This window comes from Sinocyclocheilus anshuiensis, unplaced genomic scaffold (assembly GCF_001515605.1).
Source record: "Sinocyclocheilus anshuiensis isolate Anshui unplaced genomic scaffold, SAMN03320099.WGS_v1.1 scaffold227, whole genome shotgun sequence".
In the NCBI taxonomy this organism is placed as follows: Eukaryota; Metazoa; Chordata; class Actinopteri; order Cypriniformes; family Cyprinidae; genus Sinocyclocheilus; species Sinocyclocheilus anshuiensis.
This window is the reverse complement of record NW_015549590.1, coordinates 770,425-796,352: the sequence shown is the minus strand read 5'-3', so window position 1 is coordinate 796,352 and position 25,928 is coordinate 770,425. Positions and strand designations below refer to the sequence as shown.

The 25,928-nt window shown below is 36.6% G+C and overlaps 1 protein-coding gene across 2 annotated transcripts in view; it reads right to left on the bottom strand.

Moving 5' to 3' along the window:
* Positions 1 to 13,643: 13,643 nt before the first annotated feature.
* The window catches only part of LOC107658042 (cytochrome P450 4V2-like), a 21,075-nt gene continuing 8,790 nt past the window's right edge, over positions 13,644 to 25,928 (bottom strand). The window contains exon 9 of one of the 2 annotated variants that reach the window (XM_016446432.1): positions 13,644 to 13,669. The gene's annotated coding sequence lies outside the window, so the exon portion shown is untranslated. Of the gene's footprint in view, positions 13,670 to 23,694; positions 23,990 to 25,928 lie in introns of those variants that run through there. The other variant, XM_016446433.1, reaches the window with a different exon arrangement.

Here is a 25,928-nt window from a genome sequence, read left to right as displayed (position 1 = left end):
TCCGTGATGTTCATCTCGCCTTATTCTGGGTCCGAATAAAACATCAGATCATGCACAGACTATCCTGTCTCTTTGAATTTAAATCTATATTTATTCACACCGGCTCTTGAAAACCTCTATGCGAACACACTTGCCCGAAAAAGTGCGGGGGATGAATTTACGTGATATTAAAAGTGTCCCCATGCCACAACCTCGAACCATCGCTGGCGGCCAGGGACAAGTTCTTGGCTCCTCAACGTAAAAACCTGAAGAGTGAATGCACCTGTCGCCTATTTATACTCGTATGCACAGGGAGTGGCTCAGGAATGCAAAATCCACTAGTCAAATTTCATTGGCGTTTTCTCTTAAAGTCAGAGATGATTGAGGCTCCCAAGTGAATCCACTAATGTCGAGTCACGACATAACGTCTCCGTTCCCTCCATCAGGGAATGAGGGTTACGTACGTAACCAAGACGTTATCCTCAAAAGAAAAAAAAACTATAGAGATGTGTGAGAACTAATGGGTTATGGACATCAGCATGATTATTCAAGGAATGCAACTTGAAGCGAAAGCTGAATTTAGAATCCTGATGCCACATATGAAGCGATTCTAGGCCGAATCCTATACAATACACCTATAACAGGATCTAGAAAATGAACACAATATTCTCATCAAGGAGACAGATGAGGTCCATCTGGTGAAGAAGGGGAATCCAATTCTCTTCCAAGTCATGATACATGCTGTCGTACCCTCAGTGATCCTGATACCAGCTTGAGAATGGTCCCTTTCCAGCTCTGCGGCTCTTCTGGAATAGCGCCGGTCAGGTGACTGACTACGCCATCAAGGACAATACGAATGCAGTGTCAGATGTGATCATGATTTATGACTAGAATTCAGGATAAACTGTAAGCTGAATTAGTCATGTCATTGTTTGTGGTGCCGATTGACTGATTTGTATTCTTGCCTATATTGATAGAATCACAATTTGTGGAATCATTTACCGTAAATATGTGTTAAATAATATCTAGTTTTTTTCCTCCTTACTATTTTAAGCAGAGTACTATTCTGTACTATTTTAATACAGAGCATTGCAACTAAATCCACAGAATATTTTGCATCAGAAAGTCAATATATCAAATATTCACTTTTTAAAATCATAAAAGTGATCTTTATTTAAAGGACATGCATTTAATGAGTGCTTTATGTTTTCAGTGCAGCATGTAACTCTTATTGAAGTTATGGTTGTAAAATAAGAATGTAAGACATTCCAAGACATTTTCAGATAACTGGGTTTTGACAGTCAAAGATTAAACTCAAGTGAGAATACAATTCTTTCCTCAACAGGGAGGTCACACAATACTACTTTTGTGAAGTAAGTTCGATACATTAAGTTGAACCTGAATTACCTTGCCAATAAGTATTTAATGATATGATGATTAAAATAAAATCAGTATATGGTGAACACTTAAATACTGCTACGTTTTATGGCATTTCTAACTCATTAAATGTTCATTATTATTATAATTATTATTAATATAATGTATTATTATTATTATGCTTGTTAATGGTTATAATTAAAATTAAAATGAAGTGAAAGTACATAACAACATCCAATTGTGCAATGTTGTTGTTGGAGTTATTAGAAAGTATAAGCTATACATAAAAACACCAGTATTCCCTCAAAATGGTTGATGTGAATAAGAAGCTTTTGATAAACTGAGGAGCTGAGAACAGAGTTGCACCAGTCAAACCATATGAAAAGCTCTGCATATCACTGGCCAATACGCAAGGGTGGCACAAAAGATCCCTTTACTCTAAAAGAACCACATGAAAGCATGTCTGGAGTTTGTCCTTGACGTGCCCCTGAGACCAGCTATGTTTCAAAAAGAGAACACAGAAGAAGTCTTATAAGTACCTGACAGTTCACAGTAGAGGATAATGGCAAAACAGGAATATTTCATAAACATTCTGCTCATTCTCTTCATGGATGTACATTTTCCCACTAGCTCCTGCCAGTGCTCAAAGACACATTACTAAAGATGTTTCTGCTAACTGCAATATCTCCTTTCAGTTGCCACATTTATTTTACTTCTGGATGCCACTCATGTGTCAGTTGCACGTTTCTTTGCGTACACAATACCATTAAAAAGCTTAGGGTTGGTAAGATTATTTCTTCTTCATTGAAAAAGAAAATAATGCTTTTATTCAGCAAGGATGCATTAAATTGATCACAACGTGAAAAGATTTCTATTTCAAATATTCATCAAAGATTCTTGAAAAAAATATATATAATGGTTGAAAACAGTAAGAAATGTTTCTTGAGCAGCAAATTAGCACATTAGAATGATTTCTGATTTCATTTACATTTACATTTAGTCATTTAGCAGACACTTTTATCCCAAGAGCCTTACAAATGAGGACAATAAAAGCAGTCAAAACAAAAGAGCAACAATATATAAGTGCAAATGACAAGTCTTTGTTAGCCTAACGCAGTACACATAGCAAGGTGTGGTTTGTGGTGTGGAAAATTGTGCACTGAGGTTTGTAATTTTATTAATGAAGAATGTGGCAAAGTCATCAGCTGCTAGAGTTGATGAAGGAGGGGGAGGAGGAGGACAAAGGAGGGAGGAAAATGTTTTTAAGAGCATGCGAGAGTTAGGTGTTTAAGGATCATGTGACACTGACGACTGGAGTAATGATGCTGAAATGTTTTTTAAGCAGATAAATGCAGCCTTGGTAAACATTAAAAAAAATGCGAAACATACTGACCCCACACTTTTAAATGGCAGTGTATAATCTCATGCCTTTAACATTCATGCTGTGTTTCAATTATTTTATTTTATTTTAAAGCAATTAATTTATATCAAAGCAATTAATGGACAAACACCCACTTGAGAATGTGCTTCTTTACGCTACAATAAAGGGATGTAAGAAATTATAGTCTGCCTCGACCAAACTTCCACTCCAATTAAACTATTCTCCTTTCTCTACAAAGAGCTTAATTATCATAGAGATAATTCTTTATGTAAATAGTATCTCTTGAACGTTACTTCGTCACCTATAGCGTGGGAGCGGCAGTAGGCCATCAAGAACCATCTGCTGACCAAAAGGGTACGTGAATATAATTGCTAGGGATTCTAGATAATCCTATCACCTTAACATTTGGTTGTTTCCACCTGAAAGACTTCCAAAGATGTGGGAACGGAAGGCTATAACTTTCATTGTTATCCGCAATTTTAAGACGAAACTTCATTTACATGTCTAGCGGGAAGATGAACGTAATAGAGTATAAAATGTTTGAGCGTAGGAGGCTCGGGGTTCATTCTGACTCCGTTGAACCCAAAGTGCTGCCTGTACTTTGTCACTGCTATGCTGCAATAAACATCTTCATCGAGATCTTCATCGTCCTCATCATTTTTCTTACAGGGACCTTATTGCTTTTTAACCTGAAGAGATGTTTCATTGTGATTTCTTGATCTGAAGTTTGAATTATTTGACCATAACAGGACACAGCACATTATTTTGCTAGCATTAAGTCTTCTGTAAATGTCTTGCAGTCTGTAATATAATGCCTATCTCTGTTGAACACCATGACAGAACTGATGACCGCAATAAGAGATCAAAGTAGGTATTTTGGGCCTTACAAAATTCATCTCAAACCAAAAGCAATTATTTCGGTCCACTTTACTTGCTCAGCATAAATGTGTCTAATCAAATGCAGTCACACACTTCACAATTACTAAGGGTCAATGCCTATCGTTAACGTCCCTGGGTGCATTTTTTTGGTACTATAACCAGTCAGCGGCATGCACATCAGAAGGGTCTAATAAGCATTTACTTCTCTCATCTTCTCTCAGTTTGGAAAGTACTTCTAGCACTAACAGGATTAGAGGAAAAATTTAATTGCCCAGGCACAAGCGAAAGCATTGAGGTGCCTAACACTGTTTGGCTGTGATCGCCAATATGCCCTCAGGGAATTAGTACTGCAGCTGGGTTGACGTCCATTACATCAATAATATTGATAAGGGAAACATTTTTAAGCCCTGAACGTATGTAGGAAAGTGATCAATCATAGTTTTTGAGGAGGAAGTGAGCGTGGAAAACATTATGTTTAGGACATGAGGCATTCAGATTTTCTCATCCTCTCTGGACTTTGGTTCAGCTGAAGTTTAAGAGTAATTCTGGAATGTCACGGTATTGATTTGACACAACCGTGTGACTTTTGAATGATCGTAGAGTTGTGTAACACATTTGCAACTTTTACAAGCTAAAACAAAAAAAATAATACAGCTTTTCCAAGGTTTTTTTTTTTTTTGACTACTATCCTACATGAAATATGAAGCTTTATAAATTATTAGTGGGTATTAAAAATGCCTATGGGCAACGCTTTTAGTAAATTGCTCTATCAAACTTTTTAAGGTAGATAAAATCCAGGCCAACTGTTATCTTTTTTTCTCTACAGATTACAGTTTATTGACTTTAATTTGGGTGCAATTGACTGTGACAGAACCAGAAAATGAAAATATATCAAAAATTCATAAAAGCTTCAGCAATAAAAGTGCAGGGAAAGAGTGCAGCAAAAATGAAGGACATGCTCCATACATAAAGAATTTAATTCAAAGAGATGTAATACATTATGTCAGCAAATGTTTATTTTATTTAACTAATTTATCTAATATTGAATAAATTGGGACTGAACCAGATTTAACGGTTTATACTTCATGTTAATATTGTACTCGTTGTTGAAAACAAATTAGTTTATGGAAAAAAAATATTTACTTCCATTAAATACTACATAAAACATACATACCACACATTAAGTTGTGAAAATATTTAGCATTTTTTGTTATAGCAGTTTATAGTATATATAGTTTATTTACTCAGCCAGCCATCCACATTCTCTCTTCTATAATATGAGCTCAAGTTTCTTTTCTTTTCTTTTTTTTACTATCCTTGTTTGTTATTCTTGTGTCCGTTTTGCATTGCTGTTGTGGTCTGGAAGATTTCCTGCTTCTCATACTTTCAGTAGATCATCCCCATGCCCTCAGACAGTAGTAAAATGCTCTCAGCATCCAACCTAATATCCCTTAATGCACCTAAAATCATCTTCCTCCCTCAGGCTTCGTCCTCCACCACAGCTCTAATTCCATGCTGACTTTGGCAGATGCAGCACCTCGCAGTAATGAGTGGAGGAAGCCAAGCCAAACAAGACACACTTTCAATAATTTTGGCTGAGGATTAAAGGATATTTATGTTCTATTAACTGGTCGTTCCACCCACTGTGAGATAAAGAGTGGGCTGAACTGAGGAAACAACGACATAGTAATTGACTTTATGTTAAAGGATAGCTTGTCATATAATGTTGTAAAATCATTAATTACAACAAATACCAATATAAATCAGAGAATATTGTTTTAACCTGCATTTAACTGCACTGTACAGAAAATACATCAATGTTTGGCAACCAAGAAATAAAAGTTCAGCTAAATCTATTTTAAACGGTTTGCAACTTTTTAGCTTAGGCCTTTTAAAAAGCTATTTGAATGTCTCTGTCTCCACAGTATTTGGTTTTATTTTTTATATAAAGTAGATATAACTTTTTAAATGTTTCTCACCAGTAAAACATGATCGTAACTACCATCATGCAATTGTAATTATCCTTTTACACGACTCTAGGCTCCATAACCGTATCAGTGGGTTGAACTGGTAAGTTTTTCCCACTCTGCTCTAGAGGTCGAATCTCTATAAAAGTACCACCCTCTTATTTTAAAGGGGTCATATGATGCTGCTAAAAAGAACATTGAGTGAGCTGAGGCGGCGGGGTCGAGAACGGAGCGCCCGGCGGATCCGACGAATGAGTGGCAACCACATGTGACGGATACCTCAAGACGGGCTGGATTCCGATTCTGGATTCATGAAGAAAGGAAAAATTGAAATCGCATCATATGACCCCTTTAAGCTTTGAGACAGAAGAAGTCAACTAAATTCTACTGCTTACAGTCCTGTTGCAGATAAATGCAACCTATATTTTCAGTTAAAAGCTATTTTGTTTTTGACTGTAGATTTATGCTGTCTGAATGTTGCAACTACCCTGCAAATATTTTTTTTGCAAATATATATTATTGAATTGAGAGAGATGTGTAGCTGGATATTAACTAAGTTTTGTATTTCTTATATATCTACACTAAAAAAAGTGCACATTGCCATTACTCTAAAGAACTGTTTCCACTTGATCCGACCCAAACAAATGCACTTTTCTGTCTCACTTTAATTTAGTTGACTGCTTTTTCCAGTGTATTTTTCTCTAAACTTCAGAGCATCCACGTAAAATCACATGTGGTGCCTTCAATTAATTGAAATAAATCAATATTGTGTATTTCTATAGTTCATGAACATGTCAATCTAATTTGCCACCTCATATAGAGTGTAGTTATTTCAGGATGAAGTGACTTAGTTTCTACCTGTATATTATACTTTGACAATGAACTTCTAAAAATGACTTCACCCTCGCCCGGGCAACCTGGCCCTTGCTCCTGAGTTATGTTGAAAAAATCATTTGCAGATAGCGTGCTGGGGTTCACAGTGATAACTCAGCTTCCTCGTGGACTCCAAACTATTGCAATAACTGATTTATTCACTGGATATGAACCAAAAAAAGAACTTTAAGTTGCTTAACCATCTGACCACCTCTGCAAAAGCGTTTGTCATGAGTTCTGCTGTTAAACCCTCAGATGAGATTAACGGAAAGGGGTGTTGGATATCTGATGCAGTAAGATATCATTTCACGCTTTGAGGAATGTTACAGGTTCACTTAACTAAAGGATTTAAGCGCAATATCCCTGTTTTTCATTGTTAAGTCACACCATTTGACTCCAGCTCTGCATCTGCGGTGGTGTACCGCAGCCAGGATCGAGATGAACCCACATGTTCCCAACGTGAAAAGGCTTTATGAAATATGGACTAATGGGCTCATCATACAATTTTTTGAGGTAACTTAAGCTAAACTAAACTTACAATTTTAAGTCAAGCATGAACACATTTTTTTTTTACTTATTCTAATGTTCAATTTTAAGTTGTGATAACTAAATGCAGCAATTATTTTTTTTTTACAGTGAGGTGGATACAACATTGCCATGGATGACAGTAAAATTTGGAAAAATCAGAAAGCTAGATGGCATGACTGACCACTCAAAATAAAGTATTCCAAAGAGCACTATAGTAAATTTTTGTTGTTGTTTGTTTTGCTAATATGGTGACTGACGTTAACAGAGATGACATGGCAGCTGCATCTCATCCTATATACATGCTGCGTTGAGCTCACTATGCCTTCGGGTAAGGTTATGTACTGTACATGACATTTACTTGGAAAAAAAACATACACATAATCTATCTCAATGACAAAATGAAGAGGGCAGAAGATGAATTTCTGTGTTAACCTATAGGTCACCCTACCATGTAACCTTTATGTCACCACCCATATTAAAGGCTCTGTCCTCCATCTAGGTTGCATTAGATACTATATGAGTTGCTGAGTTCATAAATTGCTGTAACTGGAATGGTTAGACCAGCAAGAAACATTTTACTCAAGAGAAAGTTAAAAACTAAGGCCTAAACAGGTAGTACACATTTGCAAAGTGCACAGATCTCAAGGGTGCATGACTTCTGGTTTAATAGCCTGTTCCAGCCTCGCCTTTTAGCACCTTGCACTTTTTCATTTGGATTTATGGATCACCAGCAATCTCGGGCTGGACTTTAAGCTCCACATTGGACTGCCGAGAGTGCATATACACTTTTAAGCTCTTAAAATGAAGCAATTTTTCCACAAAATGAAGAGGTGAGCTTGTGTACTTCTTGACAAGACTGCCTGAATTACTTACAGAAGGCACTTTAGGGTGATCAAAGGTGTGTTTAGAACTGAGAAAATACTGTCACCATTTAGCTTCAGTAAAGCACTAAAATCCACAATTATAAATTCAAACGGATGAAAAACATTTCCAATATTTGACATAAGCATCTCTGAATGTTTAAATTCCAGCTCTGAATATGTCGGCTCTCTTTGCAAGTGAACTTTTAAATACGAGGATTAATGATTTGTTTGGCTGATTTATTTTCCAGACTGTTGCTAGACAGGATTCTAGACGGTGTTCCGGGATTATGCAACACAGCAGGTCAGTCAAGTGCTCATACGACAAACTCTTTACAGTAGTGTCGTGCAAAGAGGAGGAAAGAGGGAAAAGAAGAGCAGCTGTACACGTGTATATCACTCAATTAGCATGTGCGCTGTGACCTCCTGTACATTCGCCCAGGGGACCAGTCACAGAATTCCACTGTATATATATCTTTCTCTCCCTCTCCCTTTCCCTCCCCCCTTTCTCTCTCTCTCTCCTGAGATTTCAGCTTTTATCTCTAGATACATCGTTAGTGAGTGCAAACATCTCTTTGTGCACAGGCATCTTTGATACAGTATGAGTGTGAGGAGCCAAATTAATTCTGCTGCCATTTTATTAGCTCTGTAGTTTTATCTGCGGTTTTATCTCTCAAAGAGGACAAGATTTGAGTTAAAACCTAATTAAAATCTGTAGATCTTTGTCATTGCGCATTAACTGAGTGCAGGGGGAAAAATCTCAAGGAGATTGGTAGCAGTCACCCAAATAAATACATAAATAAATAAACCAAAGTACTGTACTAGAGCAAAATTAAATACACAAAATATCATAAAATAATTTAGTCTACATTAAAACCACAAATGAGCTATATACATTATACACATTTTCTTGCTTTGAGACACCAAGGATCATTTATACCAAGATTCATAATTGTGTCGAGTATAATTTTTTGGCTACTAGACAAGATTAGATTAGTGCAGAAAAGTTTGTAGGAAAGAATATGGATAACCTAAACAAAACCTTTAAGTCTTTTATTTATTAGGTTCACAGTTAAAAATAAAAGTTCCAAAGGAAGTTTTTACAGCAATGCCGAAGATTGCTTTTCATACTGAGCTTAACCCAGTTAAGCTGATACTGAGTTTATCATTGTTTTAAAGGTACCTTTCACTTTGTAATTTAGAAGTGGATTTAGCTTGTGTTGCCAAATGTGTACAGTGTGAAACGATGCTATGTTGGATGTTATGACTAGATGCTAAGAAACAGACAACAAATCGCATGCCTCTTTCGCATGCTTTGGAAAGTCACGGAAATCTGTGTGTTGTATAGTTGTTTCAGCATTTGAGGGGGAAATTGGATGTGTCAATATGCAATTTCTGCACAACTAATGTCACCTAGCGGAACTACAAAAATAAATGTTCAAATAACTTTCAAAACCATCACACTCATCACACACTCATATGGAATCTTGCTATTTTTATCGGTTGCAGTTGTTTATCTTAACACTTCTGTAATTGAATCTGAATTTCTTCTCCCATGTAATGCATCTGCCATGAACCCAAACACCCTCTGGCTTAGCTTGCTACAGTAGCCACGCCCCAAACTCTCTTCTTCTTCTTCTTTGGGTTCTAATGGCATCTTGCATCCTTGGTGTTGCATTACCGCCATCTTCTGGAGCTAGTTACTTCCCATGTACAGCATCTTGATTTTTCATATTCTTATTAGTCCCATTTTAGTCAAAAAGCAAATCAAATATTTCAATCCTTGCCTGCTCCTACTGCAATCCAGTATGTTCTTTAATCCACGCCCTGTTCCCTCTATGTCTTTTATCATGATCATCCTTTGTATTTCATATTTTGTGCAATATACAAGTACATGTTCTCAGATATTTGGCACTGATCACAAAGTACTGTTGGGTGTTTCCCTATCATATGAAGCGTACTGTTTAACTTACTGTGTCCTATTCTTAATCTGGTTAAAATCGTCTCTTCTCTCCTATTTTTCCCTTTACTTGCCACTGTGCCAACTCTTTTTTAAATGCGTATAGATGTCTTCCTTTTACCCCAAACTCTTGCTATTGGTTGAGCTGAAAAGAGACTGACCGATCTGAGTGGACCGCTATAAATGTTTTGATGGTGCCTTGGAGGAAAGCTCAATGTTTTCACTTTTGGGGGAGATACACCCATGAATGACATTCTTATAATATTCAATGAACAATAAACTAGGTTAAGAGAATGTATTTTTGCTTTAAAATTTTTCAAAATTTTAAATGCAGGTGACTGAAATGCAGATAAATTATTTTTTTTGCATGTTTTTCTTATGTGTGTATAGATATATGTTGGTGATATACTGTGAAGCCAGAGACACACAACGTGGATAATAAAGTAAAGTAAAATAAAAGTACATACAGGAAAAGAAAAAAAAAAACTTGATAGTACAGTCGGATTTTTAGAGTGTTCCTCTAGCTAATGTCTCTTGAGTCTGTCCATTAATATTTATGCACCATCAATAGCTAGCCTACATTAAAAAAAATGTTGTCCCTCATCATAGTCAAGTCTTTATATAATGCTTTTTACAATATTGTTTCAAAGAAGATTCACATTAACAGAAATAGGAAAATAACAGAGCTAATTTCAAATTCATCAACTTAAAAAAAAATATTCAGCTGTAAAGCAGCTCTAGAAAAGACAGTGCTATTATTCAGATCTTTTTCGATGTTGTGTCAGTTCAGTTCATCAATTAAGTTAATTTCAGCTACAAACAGCTCTACAGAAGACAATTGTGTAATTATCCAGCTGAAATTAATTTCAGTAACAGTGTGGATGTTGCAAAGTTAGTGTCATTATCCAGCTCAACTCAGTTTTGTTCATGTTTTGTTCTCATCTGATAGTGTCAGTGTAGTTAAATCAATAATATTACTGAATACTAATAGTCTTTTAACCCCAATCCGTACAAGCCAAAGGCGACAGTGGCAAGGAATGAAAACTCCATCAGGCGACAGTAGTGGTCAAAAAAGCAGTAGGTGCATGAGAAATAACCCCCTAAAAGATGCATTTAATCTGATTTCATCTGGTACAAGACTAATTAAATCCTTAGGCATGCTCATCAGAGAACAGACTTCAACAATTCCCAGAGCAAATCTCCAGGATTTGCCGGGTGATGTGGAAGCAGTCTTCTGGACCTCTGCTGGCTTTCTGCAGGGCTCTGGCTGATTGTGTTTAGAGGAGCTTTGTCATGTTGAGTGACTTTCGGCAGACACCTCGCCCCCAGGCCCACTGACTGATTCTAGCTTCGGATATATCCTGGCATCAGCAGTTGGCTCACACTGACAGTAAAGCTGCCCTATCAGCCCAGTCTTTCCCTCCCATGTGTTGTACGTTCCTTTTAAAGTTGTTTGCAACAGCCGGTTCTAAAAGATTATGTCCTTGAACAGATTGGAAGATTTCGGCTTTAATTGTGAATGATATGGAGAGTGGGAAGTTGGGACGTATGGTTCCAGTCTTCAAATTTGACTGGCCGAACAGCATTTCAAGGGTTGATATAGTTCAGCAGTACTGGGACTTTTTAGTTTGTATCACTCTGCTTCTGTGTTCACTGATTCCAGACAAACTGTCCGTCGACGTATTAGTCAATAGTATAATTCTGCAATACCAGAGGCTGCAATTTCAGGACCGTATTTTAAGGACTAATTCAAACCTGAAACAAACAGGTGCCACCTTTCTTTTAGGCTACGCTTACACAACAACGATGTAGTCAAAAACGGAAAAGCTTTTCCCTTGCGTTTTTAAAAAGTTTCACGTATATACGACAACGTTTTCAAAACGATTTGCGTTTACACATATCTGCGAAAATGGCCAAAAACGCTGTATTATGTATGCCAGGCCAGTAGTTGGCGCTGTCACCTTGTTAGTAAACAGAACCTGTTGCCATGTGTATATGATGTGTCTTCGCTGTTGGTTGTAATATTGGTGAAGTAAATCCACACTTTGCTGAAGAAGCGTTAGCAAACTCTTAAACAGCAACAACAGTACCATGTACCATTGTTGTGTATGTTTGTTCGTGCTTGCCTTTAAAATCGACATGTACTGCGCATGTCTACATACCTACCACGTACTACGCACGCGCATGACATCACCGTTTTCAAAGATTCCCGTTTTGGGTGTTTACACGGAAACGACAACGGTGGCGTTTTCAAAAACTTGCACTTTGAAACCCGTTCTCAAAAATATGCATTTTCAGTCCCCAAAACGCCGTTGTCGTGTAAACGAACAGGCGAAACGCATAAAAAATATCCAGTTTTTGGCTGAATGTATAAGAGCAGTTTTCACTTATACTTTCTGCAGGTTATATCATTACACCAGTAGGTGGCGGTAAGTGACTGCCTTTCAAGTCACTGAATCATTCATTTAACTGATTCATTGAAAACACAGATTCATTCATAAAATAAGCATCACTAGTGATGGTGGAAGATAATTTTATAGACTTGGATCTTTGTTCAGCAGAATCTCGATCTTTGAATCTTATTCAATCATTTCATATTTCGTTTATTTGAGGGGAGGTAAAGAGCTTAAAGTGCTTAAAGAGCTCAAAGTGAACATCACTAGCACTGGACAGTGTGCCGCGTTTTGGTACTATTTAGCTTACTATTTGAAATTATTTATGCTGGCAGAGCAAAAATAGCTCAAGTAACTGGCTATACTGTGTATAAATGTGAGCTATTCAATATTAACTCTTTGCTTATAGAACTCTTTATTAAAATAAATATTACATTTGTGGTCTGAATGTCAACATGAACTGCAGCGGATATTCCCACTGCTCGAGCTAGCCTATTGCTTAACAGGGAAATTTATAAATTAGTCAAATACGTAAAAATTCTATAAATGTATTTATATATCTATTAATTCTAAATTTTATTTCGCATAGCTGCGTTTTGTTTGACTTTGCAACGATTAAAGAACTGAAGGAATGTGCAAGACACAACCATTGTCACCGCCTTCCACTAAATTTTGGACGAACGTTACGAAACCTCATTCATATTAATGAGCCAACCTGATTTATAGGGTTTATAATGAGTCCCTACATCTTTTCCCATCATTCCTACCCCTGGAGAGAACAGTAGCTGTAAAATGCTGTAACTGGATCAGAAACATCTCAAAAGTAGAACAGCGCAATCATTGTACATGATGTCTTGAAAACCCAAGGTTAAACCCAAAATGTCAGCCTGATGCAATTCTGCAACACTGTGCATTATCTATCTCATAGTTTACAAGCATAACCAAACAATGATGAAAATAAACAAGCAAACAGGAAAAAGGAAGTTACAGTAATAAGAAGGATTAAACATCACGTGTTTCCATCTCTGCTGCTGGTACTGCCAAAGAATCGCATCCCTCTTCTACAGAGAAAACTGGAACTCATTAGAGCATTATTAGGATGAATAGCTCTTTATGGTTCTTACCTTCAGAATCTGTCGGGGAATCGATAGTAAGAAAATTGGGTTGCACACAAAATAGGGCTATTTTTGGCTTATTTTGGAGAACTCCGTTATAATTCTTGTATTCAGTGCGATGTTTGTGATATGTGACTTGATTGATGCAAAGCACAATATTATTCAAAACGAAGCACTTTTTTTTTATCATCTCAAAGCCTTGCCATGGGGGCTCTCAGAGTGAGTAATTAAAAACTCATATTTAGAGAGTGTTTGTTTTCACCCCAGTAGGCTGGATCCGCTTAATATGAAGACAGTCTCTTTTATGGCCTTCTCATGAATCTGGATGGATGTCTGTGCTGCAGGCAGAATCTTTGGCTGAAATAAAAGATGTCATGCTATGTAAAACGACTAACTTTTAAATGAAACAAAATACACTGCTAAAATCAACACAATCTGTTACCAATTTTACATGAATATGACACAACAGCAGTGCTTTAATATTTGTGTCTAATCTCCCCGTAAATGTGTTAGAATCACCCTGTCAGCCTTTACAGAAACTGAATTTTGATTTAACCGAATCACACAATGTAATAATCAAGCTTGTGCAGGTCTTTGTAGAGATGAAAATCAGCAGGGTGCTCTAGGCTTGACAATTCACACTTTAACTGTTTGTAAAGCCATCACATCGATGTTTTAGAAGAGATAATGCTACATTAAGTATTCACTCAGTAAGACATGAGAAAAGCATATCCCACCATAGGCTCAATCTGTCAGGGTTGGGGATGAAGGATGGAGCAAGGACTCAATAGTGCGGGAAGATAAGGGCTTTATTAATAAAATAAAACAAAACAGACAACAAAAACTACCCCGTGGGGGAAAAACAGGCTGGCAAGGCTAGGCAAGACAGGATCTGGACACGACACGACAGGACAGGACACATCCAGGGAGAAATGGTGACGAACTGACCTAGGACTGCAAACACAGGGAGAATAAATGGAGAGCAAATGAGGAGGGTAACGAGGGAACACATGTGGGGCAAATTAACCAATAATCAGGTAACAAGATGGGTGGGGTCAAGACAATTGACATGAGAGCACATAGCACACAGGAAACAAAGACAAAAGCCATGTGCTCACACAAAACAAAAACACAAGCACATGGCCAGCCAAACAGATCACAAGCCATGTGCTTGAACAAAAAGACACGAACACGCAGCTAATGAGAAAACTCATAAGCCGCGTGTTCACACAAGACAACAAGAAAAGCACGCGGCTGAACACAAACCGCGTGCTACACAAAACACGTGGACAGAAGAGCGCACGGCCGAACGAACTCGAGACCGCACGCTCCCACAACAGACAGAACATGGAGCGCGAGTGTCCGGACCCCGAAACGAAACCGAAACTCAAGACCTGAGTGCCGGGATCCGAACACCACGCTCCAACATGAAACAGTACACGCAGACGAGAGCGCACGGCTCGAGCACTCTCGAAGCCGCACGCTCACATGAAAACAATGACATGACGGGAGTGTCAGGGCTCTGTCACAAAACCATGAATTACACTAGACCGAAGTGAAACAAGACAACATGAAAGCACACAGCCAGTGAAAAACCCAAGCACAGGACAAAACATAACAAGAAAGCACACAGTTGATATAAACACGAGCTGCATGCAACAACACGAGACAATGAGAAACACAGAAAACAAGAACACAACAACACACGCGGACAGAAGAGCGCACGGCCGAGCGAACTCGAGACCGCACGCTCCCACAACAGACAGAACATGGAGCGCGAGTGTCCGGACCCCGAAACGAAACCGAAACTCAAGACCTGAGTGCCGGGATCCGAACACCACGCTCCAACATGAAACAGTACACGCAGACGAGAGCGCACGGCTCGAGCACTCTCGAAGCCGCACGCTTACATGAAAACAATGACATGACGGGAGTGTCAGGGCTCTGTCACAAAACCATGAATTACACTAGACCGAAGTGACAGAACCCTGACACAATCGTGACCCGTTTACTATATTACCTGCAGGGGTAGATGTGTGCATTGTGTGTCATGTATGCTCTGTGCCAGATATCGGGTTTTTGCCTTGTTATTATGGTTAACCATTCCTTAACCCATTTTAGACTTGACCACAGATCAGCTTTTCAGCCTGAATCTTCATGACATCCTACAAGGAGGTAATTTGAACAATGTAAAATAAATAATTACATGCCCTTATAATAGTGCTGGGCGGTATACCAGTTCATACCGAATATTTCCTCTCTCAATCAGTAGAAAATATGGTTAACACCCGGTCATGCATGAAAAAAAAATACCATCATGTACCGTGAAACCGGTATAATTTTGAAAAATACAGTGATATACATTTTTGGTCATACCGCCCAGCACTACCTTATAAATATATGAATAAAAACAGTTCATGATAGTTCATCACACATACTGTCAAGTTTCACAATTTGAGTTGAATTACTGAAATAAATGAACTTCCACGGCATTCTAATTTATTGAAATGCACCTGTAAGTGTTAAAATATTTCATTTTTTTCTCTCACTTATCATTTAAACACTTTCACACTCACAAATAGACTCCAGTCTTCAGTGTCACATGATCCTTCAGAAATCATTAAAATATTTTTGTGGAATCCGAGATTTCTTTTTTTTTTTTCATTTTTACTATCACTTTTAATCAGCTTAAACATGCATCCTTTATGAATAACTATTCATTTCTTTAAAAAAAAAAAAAAAACTATAAACAGTACTACACACACACACACAGATTATTAAAAATATTTTTATATATATTTTACACTTTTATATACATTTTAAATTACTCCGTTTATACTTCTGTGATTCACATTGATTAAACAGGTGTTTATGCTGAAAATAAAATGCATTGCCTGGCTTAATACATCTGTCTTTTATGCTCCCAGGATATTGTAATCAAGGTTTTATGTGTACTGTGTATCATAAAAAATAACTAAAAAACTAAAATGCCATGTGGGCATCTGCTTCATTTAGATGAACACACCGATTCACTAAAATGACTGAAGACTTCCCATTACTCCCAAACACTGCCTATGACAACAACAGATGTTAGAACAAATAAAGCTCATTATTATGAAGAGTATTTTTCTGACCTGGTTCATTCATCAATCAGTGTTAAAGATATTTTTCAAATAACTGAATCTAATCTCCGTATATAATATTGCACATCATTGAGTATATAATGTTACACACATCAATGAGTCAAATCAATCTCTAATGACCCAGTCTCTTGTTCACATGACAAACACAATAGTTTCCTCCTCAACTCTCCCCACGGTACACCCCTGATCTCCTGTGCTCCATTAACCTTCTGACCCATCCAAAATCCAATTTAAACACATTCACTTCACTCACGGTTCTGCTGACTCAATTGGTAACCAGTAGCCCTGCCCCCACACATCTCACTTCTTATCACTGAGGTCCTCCACGTCTGTAAATCCAGCTTCTGCTCGGCAGTGTATTATCTCTGTGCTTCAGTCTGCCCTCACTGCCTCAGAGCGGATTCCTTCATGCTAACCTTGCCCTAAGGAAGCCCGTCCACTTTAATTTCTTACAATGTACATCAACTTTGGTTTATTCCTTACAGTCTTCCTGAAAAGGCAGTTTTAAAATTTTCGAAGTAATCTACGCCGTCTGTAAAGTCTGTTTACTAGCTACTGGGGCCAGTCCATCTTGAGGGATTGAGGGATATTTACTGTATATTACTAGCTACTGGGGCCAGTCCATCTTGAGGGATTGAGGGATATTTACTGTATATTACTAGCTACTGGGGCCAGTCCTTTTCTGTGATTATCTGTTTCTGCATTACACTACTCTCTAGTATATTTACAAATTAATTGTATTACTACAATGTTTACAGTAATGCAGTGGTGCTTATAGGTTCTCAGCATAAATAAGGTCTGGCTAAATAAGAACCAGATTTCCATACACCAAATGTGACCCTAAACCCAGCTAAAGGTTTTTTTTGTTTTTTTTTGTGATTTACTGTTTTCTACATAAAATCATCCTTCATGAGGTAAATAACATTCCGTGAAAACGTAACCTTGATATCTTTAATATTGACAGAGTAAGGCCATGTCAAAGATTGAAATCATAGTGAAATTAGTGGTTGAAATCAAACTTTGCTGCTTGTTATCTCATAATAAATAAATAAAATAAATATATACACTATTATTCAAATGTTTGGGGTCGGTAAGATTTAAAAAATGTTTTTGAAAGACGTCTCAAAGTTAGTGTTTCTATTAATATTATTATTATTATTTAAAAGAAGTCTCAAGGTTATAATTATTACAATTTAAAACAAGTGTCTTCTCTTATTTTGTTTTATCTTCTATTTTAATATATTTAAAAATGTAATTTATTTCTTTTTTTCTTTTTCTTTTTTTTTAGCAGCAATTACTCCAAACTTCAGTAATCAATTCAGCAAGTAGCAATTTCTCCAGAAACAAATTTTGTTATTATCAGTGTTGTAAAAAATTGTGCCACTTACCATTTTTGAGAAAAGATCATTCTTTAATGAATAAAAAGTTAAAAAAAAAACACTATAATCCTATTTACTATCAACTTTAATCAATTCAATGTATTCTCTTTTTTAAAAATCCTAAAAAGCTTTTGAATGCTGTGTATATATCTTTTACACTGAATAAAAAAAGAACAACAATAATTATATTTATCATCATTATGATGATAATAATAACTCAAATATAAAAATAAAAAATAAAAACTTACAAAATGTGCTGCATGTGGTAATATCTAAATCTAAACTTTAATGAATCAATTAATTCTAACTAATTAATCTTAAATACGTTAGATCATACCATTTTTACATTAATTGAAGGAAATTCAATTCAGATCAGGTAGAAAAATCATGATAGGTTTACCAGTGCAAGAATAATCCTGAAAATTCAGTGAGCATGACAACCTGTCCATTCAATGTCAGAAAATAGAAACAGTTCACCTAAAAATTACAATTCTGTCATTATTTCCCCTTGTTGGTGAACTATTCCTTTAACAATTAATCCTCAAAATAAACTTGTTAACTTGATATCCAGACATGAGCAGCAGCTACAGTTTCAGACAGAAATGAATCAATACCTGATCAAGATCAAGCCTCAGGGGATCAACTCTATAATATTGAGTTATGGCAACAGCACAAGCGCTAGTTATCTAGTTGTCAGCTCACAGCCTAGCTGAATGTGCATCTTTATGATGCATCTTTCCCCTTCTAAAGAAAACAAAGAGCGCCAAATGACACGGAAATAAACGCTGGCAGATCCTACATTAAAGCATTCTGTCTGATCCCCTCAAGAAGGAGGTTGCTCATCTCACATATGCATTGACGATGCTTTTGGTCTCGTTCCATGTGTTTTTCCCACAATTCTCTAAGGAAATTTTCAAAGTTAAAGAGCAAGGCTGTGTAGGCTGAGAAGTGGGTGGCTTCTATTCTAAAGATCTCTATTCAGTCTTGCAGTTTCCTTGCTGATGTTGCCTGGCAGTGTGCAGCTGCCCCATTTGTCCAGTGTTTGGTTGTTGTTAGTCAATCTGATCCAGAAGCTATGAAGAGCTAGAAAAGCTTCTGGTAACCTTGCCCATGAGCCGTCTGCAGCTCTCGTGTCACCCAGCGTGGTGCTGTTCACCTCGACTGAGCGCCCCTGCTGGTAAAAATACACTCTTTGAACTGGTCCTTCCTGTCACTGCTCTCTCTCACTACACATTGTCATTATTACCTAGCTTGAGGAAAATGCCTCTTCTATTGCATAATCATAAGCACATATCACACGGCAGTCGCTGTGTCTGTCACCTCAGAGACCGGTTATTTACAGTAAGTGATAATAATAAGGATGAAAATGATCATCGTGCATTCAGGAAGCTCTCAAGTTTCTGCGTGACAGAAGTAGTGTGTAACTGACAGTAAACATAGTCTTGCTTGTTTACTTGTAACCGTTGTATCCTGTCTTTACTGGGTATGAAAATTAGATGCTATTTCAAACTTCTTATTCTGTCACTGCACAAAATGTGTTTTATATTGTAATATATTCTTGAGCACAAATAATAGTAAGCTTTTTTAGTTCTGGGAAGAATGGTAATAATTTTAGGCAGGTTTATTTATTTCAAATGAAACATGATAGTAGAAAAATAAAGAAATTACATGTTGGTGTTGGTTTTTGTATTTTTTATGCGATTTGGCTTAAAGTCAATACACCTTTATCACACTGCAAAAATTTTCATAATTTTAACAGAAAAATTGCTGTAATATAAAACCAGTTAACTGTACAGTTAGTACATTTAAACAAAAACATTATATTTAATGGACAATATGAATAATTGTAAAGCAATACACTTTTTTGAGAAAAAGTGGGAGAAAAATTTACCTACACTATAAAAGACTGCAAATGTTAAATCTTAAAGACCTATTTCTACCTGATTTAAATTGTTTTGCTGGTATAAATTAATATATTTAGGTTGATTCAGTGATGCTAAATAACGTTTACTTGAGGTAAAGTCATGTACTTCAACTGTAAAGTCCACTTTTTTATTTTTTATTTAAAAAAGTAAATACACATCACCTTATAATTTCGCTTGAAATGCGGTAAAGGGGGATTCGAGAAGTCTCTGTATGTTGCCTCACATCTGATGATATATATTTTTAAATGATAATGATAGCGATTACTGTATGTGCATTATAGGTGTTTTTATGTTGTTAATGTTCCTTACAGGAATTCGGCTCCTCGTGTTTCAACTGTGTTTTTGACTAAATCTTAGATTGTCTGATTCGGTCTGATACCCTACAATTATTATAGTGTCATGTGTGTTACCATGCTGTAATGTACCATTACTTTTACCATAATTTCTGCTAGATTAACTTGTGACCATTACCAGTTAATGAAATGTAGAGTATGTTGATTGTAATGTATTCCTGGTATATTGTCACCATATTTTTACTTTTATTTTCTGAATTTCCGGAAACAGCTGACCTTTACAGGGCAGATGATGCTGTGCCTATAACAGTATGTTAACGTATATGACCTTCCAAATGTCATGCACAGTCGTACTCATGTTCCACATAATACAAATCAGCTTTGACATCAAGAGAATGCATATACGGTATTTTCAAAGAATTAAGAGATTGTACAACACACAGAGTACAGGGATGTGCCCACCTTTATCTGACATTCAATATATATGCGATACTGCTAGATAAAAATGCTTCAGCATTTAAAGGAGAAATCTACTCCATTTCTTTCTTATATATTAAATATCTTTGATCACTGCCAGGCAATCGCAGATATGAACTCAACCTAAAGGCATCGGGCTCCACTCATGGCAAGTAAAAATCAATGACGTAAGATCCATATTCCAGAAAAAGGCATTTGAAGGGCATTTTTCTTCTCCCTGACAACATAATAAACACAGAATATGATCATGAATTAACTGATGTATGGCACATCTAGATATTCTGACGCAGATTCATCAGTGTTATGTGAGAAAATAACTTTCAATTTATGCCAGATGGCAATTTTACACTCTGTTAGTGCAAAAGGGGATGTCTTTGCCAGATAGATAGATTGATTTAGATACTTTGTCCCAAGTTTTACAGAACTGTTAGGCCTAGGTTTTTAAAATATCTTGCCAACAATTCATTCAGTCATGCAAAAAAAGTAAATCAGGACGCTACTAACAATAACAGGACTTCTTCCACTCCTGTGGCATATTAATAGTGTAACATTTGTTAAGGGAATGAGGTCTGTATTAGCCTCCTGCTCCGTGTTGAAGAGGTGAGGCACTGTTGTTCAATATAGCACATAGTTATCTCGCTCCAACTCATTAGAGCTCTTCTTCTTTAACTGTGTCAGGATGAGGGCAAACCCAACTTTAGACTGCAACTTACAGTGTGTATTCAGTTAAAAAAATAATTTTATCTTAAATCTTCTTTGACAGCTCTTCACAACATGCCCTTGATGAAAAACCAATGAGTAAGTTGAAACATCGATAAGGAACTGGGTATCTTCCAAAGCCTGGAGCAGCTGAAGGGATTGGGGGAATTTAAATATTCAGCTCATGGAAACCAGGCTCCAGAAAATCAATTTGCCTTTGCTTTCATGTTGAAGATCTGTGCAGATCCACTGCACTGGAGTCCAAATTAAGGTTGAAATGGAGAGCATCCATGTTGCTCCAGGGGAATCTAAGTCCAGGTCGCTCTGAAAGCGGGACCTAAAGTCACACTCCAATTAGCTAGGGGTTTGGATTACTGGCTCGATTCAGTGTCTGCGAGGGATATTCAAGCGTTCCATGAGCACTTCAAAAAGCCCATGGTTACAACTATAGAGACCTATTAATGGACTAAAGATATTTATGTGACACTTAACAAAGGCTCACTTAAAATTATTATTACACAGTTTCGCTGCCTTAAAATAATATAAACAGTGACGCTAAGTGATTATGACACAAGATTATAGTGCAAATGTGGGGTATATGGTGCCACCTGAAGAAGTTCCCAAAGCCAGGTCCTTATCACAAGGACAAAAAACAAACATATGCTCCATGTAGCGGTGCCTTTGTCATAAACCATTGTTGTGATATTTAAATGATGCATTGCTTTGTGTTTGAAGTCTACTTTCTGACTTTGCATTGCCTCTCTTTAAGACTTGCATTAGAGGATCAAACAAATTCTACTCAGATAAAAGGAACAATATACATTAAAGGTTAAAAAAATGACCTTCACAACAGATTCACCCCTAAAAACACATTTTTCTGCTTTAGTCAGCATAAAATTATTGGTAGGCTATATTTTTTGAAAGTTTTGAAAAGAAATGGTTTCTGTAGAATTCACTATTTATTTATAAGCAACATTTAGCTCACCTAATAAATATATACATGGACGACTTTATCATTTTACCTGTATATTATCTTAAATCTTCCATCAAGCAAACATATTCCATTACAAAATACAAAACGACCACAACAAGATGCACATTGCAATGATGAAATGAGAGAGTGAGTATGAGATTGATTGACCAATCAGAATCAAGTATTCCAGAGACCTGTGTAATAATAACAAACTCTCATTAGTTACCATTACCAGTATCTTCCTTAACAATGATATACTGTAATGTTGATGCAATAATTGCCATCAAAAAATTATTTAAAAAAATCAACTGACTCCATATAAAACCTCACACATTACTGCCTTTATGTAATATACAAATGACAGAAGGCTGTTTTTTTAAATCATCCGCAACAGTTAAACCGCCATTTATATTTTAATTGCTGGAGACCAATCAAGTTATGCTAATTATTGACATCAGAACATCCGTCTGTTGTGTTCAAAGTATTTTAGAAAAACAAAGACAGCTTTCATAAGTTCTAAAACAATTCAGTGATTGAAAATAAGTAGCCCTTTGCCCTCTGCAAATGGATTCTGAAAGCAATTATGTCCGCTTTTATTCCCATTTGCCTTGTCCAGGCCTAGGGTCAGAAAAAAGTTCAGAGAAGCAATCAGAGGTATGTGTTTATATAGTGTGCATCACGTTTAAAATGGACGTATCGCTATCAAATATTTGGTATATTGATGCTGACTAATCAATTGTTCATTATTGAAAATACTCACACCATCCCTTCCCCAGGGATGGTAACACACGACACTATAATAATGTAAGGAACATTAACAACATAAAAACACCTATAATGCACATACAGTAATCACTAACATAAGCAAACATTATCATTTAAAAATATATATCATCAGATGTGAGGCAACATACAGAGACTTCTCGAATCACCCTTTACTGCATTTCAAGCGAAATTATAAGGTGATGTGTATTTACTTTTTTAAATTAAAAATAAAAAAGTGGACTTTACAGTAGAAGTACATGACTTTTACTCAAGTAAACATTATTTAGCATCACTGAATCAACCTAAATATATTCATTTATACCAGCAAAACAATTTTTTATAGGTTAAATCAGGTAGAAATAGGTCTTTAAGATAACATTTACAGGTTACCACTTTTACAGTGTAGGTACATTTTTCTCCCAAAATCCATAATTTTTTAAAAAGTGTATTGCTGTACAATTATTCATATTGTCCATTAAATATAATGTTTTTTGTTTAAATGTACTAACTGTACAGTTAACTGGTTTTATATTACAGCAATTTTTCTGTTAAAATTATGAACATTTTTGGCAGTCTTTTACTCCTGTGACTTTAAAGACTTCAGTAAAACTGAAGTTGTTTCCAGTAGAAGGGATTTGACACTTGATGCCATCTCTTCCCCAGTCTTTTACACCTGTGACTTTAAAGACTTTCTTCACTATTAAACGTAACTCAAGTTGTTTCCAGAAGAAGGGATTTGACACTCTCCTTTATGTTTTGGATAGCATTGATCTCTGCACGGCAGACGTAGGTAGAGACGTTTGATGAGACGTGTCCTTTGAAGAATGGAACACTTAAGACTGTGTTATCTGCTGTAATCTCCCTGTGCTATAATGACTCTGCCTTCCAGCTAAAGCAAACACAGGCACATGGTCACCTTCCTGCTGCACAGTTAGTACAGGTGGATATACCATATGTTTAGAAGTAGAGTGGGCTCCAAAAGTCTGAGACCTCGCTGAAAAGCTGTGATTTTTTTCATTAAACCTTTAAATGGAAAACAGAACAGAGCGTTTTAGGACTTCGGAACATTCTAAACAAAGAAACGTTATGACGTAAAATGGAATATTTAAGGTTCAGCTCTATTTCTAGATGTCTAATCGAATAATTCAATTTGTGACTATGATAATGTGATTCTTTGTACAGACAGTCAGATGTTCTTGCTTCCATAAAAGCACAAGATGGTCTTTGGGTGATCTGAAATCATGCTGAAGAATATGATCATCAGGTTTAAGTTCATGCAGCTCGACTGCTGCTCTCACTAATGCAATAAGAGGGACAAACCAAGGACCTCATTTATAAAACATACACACAGATTTGATATTAGAATGCGTGTACATTAAAATCAAGGTTCAATATTTATAAAAGCGGTCTTCAATGTGGAAAAATGCTTAGTGCCATGTCAGGGTCTAAGCAGATATATACACTTTCCTTATGGCAGAGAGTTGAAGTTCTGCAAGTATCTGGGAATCAAAGCTGTTAAAAGATTTGGAAGTTAGATGGCGTTTACAAGGTTGCGATCTGAAACCACTCAGTTGCACACAATTTGAAGAACATTTTGAGTTTATAAATTTCACATCTGAAAGAAAGGCATACATACATTTTTTTTTGTGCATAAGTTCGTTCTCTGACTCACATGTACGCACATTCGAGAAATGATCGTAAGATCAAATGTAGGATGGTTTCAAATTTCATTTTAGTTCAACTATCTCTCAGTTAATTTCTGATGATATAATTTGAAATGAAGAAAAAACTAGTTGTTTCAGACTTTTGGGCATCAGTGTTCCTCTCTCGATCTCTATGTATGTTTTTAAAAATGCTTTTAAAAATGGTCAGAGTGGTGGTGGGTTCAAAACAAAGAGCTTGAGATTCGAAACTGCCGTCAACCTGTAAATGATTTCCTGCTTTCTGAGGGAGGAGTGACACAGATCTAATAACACAGATGGAATGTAAACCTCTTTGAAATCTCTCATCTCTAAAGTGTGCATGCACATTTTCACCTACAGTATAACCCTTCAAGCTCTAATCTGTTTCATTTTTTGCCAATGATTAATTATGGATTGACACATTACAATACAATTTACCCATTTGTTATTCGTTATTTGTTATCTGCCAACAATGTCTTTACTAGTAGACACAATGTGTATTTAAAAAAATTATATGGCACAAAGCTGTACAATTGCAATCACTTTGAGCAGCTAGTAAATTTACATAATTATTTCTACTCATCTCAGTGACAGGAGAAACATGCATTTAACATCAGTTTTAACTAGAGGTTTGTGTTGTAGTCTGTGCATCAAATGGGATTTTTTGTTCTTGATTTGTTCTCAGTGAAGTTGTAGTAGCGGTTTGGGGCTTGGCAGGGTCAACTGATTTTCCCATCAGTCGGACTGTGGTGTCCTCTCACCGGCACTGCTCAGAGCAACACTGCCTCTCTGTGGAGGAGCCCTGCTCCTTATTACCCATCAACCCCAAATGACTCCAAATGAGCAGAGAGAACAGGCTCAAAGTGCATTAGTGGCTTCTGCTCAGAACAAGAGCAGAATTCAGGTGACGGCTTGTAGAATCTGAACCGCATCAAAAGAAAAGCTGTGAAGAAATGCTTAAAGAAATATATTTAGTACTGGACATCACAGACTGACGACTGACGATTCATATAATTACTGTAGCAAAATCTCCCCGAGGACCAATAGAATGATCTGGTTGTTGCTCATGCTCCAGATAAACAAACAAATTAAAATCACTGCCCCAATTAATATCAAAGGTATGGTATGTTGTACAGGTGCATCTCAATAAATTAGAATGTCGTGGAAAAGAAAACTCAAATTGTGAAACTCGTGTATTAAATAAATTCAATGCACACAGACTGAAGTAGTTTAAGTCTTTGGTTCTTTTAATTGTGATGATTTTGGCTCACATTTAACAA